Here is a 1,333-nt window from a genome sequence, read left to right on the forward strand (position 1 = left end):
GCAGAAGTGAGAGTATCGCGTCGGAGCTGGAAAAATCACACTTGGAACAAGTGGAGAACACAGAGGCGGAGTGAGGGGATGGCTGAAGAGTGTTGCTGGTTGTAAAGCACTGACCAGAGATGTTGGTGCGAGGCAAAATATGGGTGGGAGAAGGACAAATGTTGCTCTCTACTGATTGTACCGTCACACCTATCACTCCTGATCAATCACCCTGCTCTTTGAAAGCAGCACGAATGGCCTCTTTCTTTGCTCTAACTTTTTATAATTTTATGTTTCCCAACAACACGGTTCATTCTGCCATTCATTAACCCACTCGAGCGAGATGTACTTTCTTACCTTGTATTCGGCTCTTAACAAACCAAAACACGGAGAAAATTCAGCGAATTTTCTTGTCATTTCTAGTACCAGGTTTGTCACGAGACTAATTGAACGACACATGAATGGTGCCAATTCTTCACTGGAGCTCACCACGTCCAAAGAGCACTGTTACCATCAGCCTGTTATGTACCTTCTTGCAGTGCATCTGCTGAACAATATAAGCTTATCACAGCTATGCTTTCTTCACATTGAAATCCAGTGTGAAAATATGAACAATTTCAAAGCTGAACAACGTACTAGAACGTGCTCGTACAACGTACAAACGGACTAGAAGGAAAGTGTGACTGTGGATAATAGGCACTGTGGACATTCCTGTAATCAGAATCTGGGAGGATCAGGAAGATGATATCCTGGTGTCTCTTTTCCCTGCAAGATTTTCTGCAAACTTATCGCCTTGCATCTTATTTTCCCACGAACTGACTCTGTCTGCATCCAGCAGCTAATTGACCTGGGAGCTGGACACGAGACAGGGACAGAAGCAGAAAGAGATGCGACATGAAAGTGCTTCGAATTTGATGTCTGCCAGTTGCTTTCAATAGTGAATGCCGGCCTGGCAGCGATTAGTTGGAGATTTTTTCCCCCTTTTTGAAAGAAGCAAGATTTTAAAAGTCCCACAGCGCCCAGCGTAGGGTTCAAACCAACGACCCTGAGATTAAGAGTCACGTGTTCTACCGACTGAGCTAGCTGGGCAAGTGATCAAGGTTTGCTTCATAACCCAACACACATGGAGACACTTGTTGCTTTCAGCCTGATAGCTTGTTCCGAATATCAATGTGTGTAAGGTAATCACCCTACAAAAGCCCCAAGGTTGCAATGCATTCCTCTCAATCATTAATAACACCATTCACATCTTCCACTTCTTAGCTGCACCTCCTTCCAAACATTGTGATCCATTTTCCTCAGGATTTGTTCCTGGATTTAATATTTATCTGCTTTATGAACTCATTTTGAAATC

At 43.7% G+C, this 1,333-nt stretch overlaps 1 non-coding gene across 1 annotated transcript; it reads right to left on the minus strand.

The window, feature by feature from the left end:
• Window positions 1-995: 995 nt before the first annotated feature.
• On the minus strand, window positions 996-1,068 carry trnak-cuu (transfer RNA lysine (anticodon CUU)). The gene has a single exon. It is a non-coding gene; the product is annotated as a tRNA-Lys (tRNA).
• Window positions 1,069-1,333: the final 265 nt, after the last annotated feature.

The sequence above is a fragment of the Cetorhinus maximus genome, chromosome 23 (assembly GCF_964194155.1).
Source record: "Cetorhinus maximus chromosome 23, sCetMax3.hap1.1, whole genome shotgun sequence".
Lineage (NCBI taxonomy): Eukaryota > Metazoa > Chordata > Chondrichthyes > Lamniformes > Cetorhinidae > Cetorhinus > Cetorhinus maximus.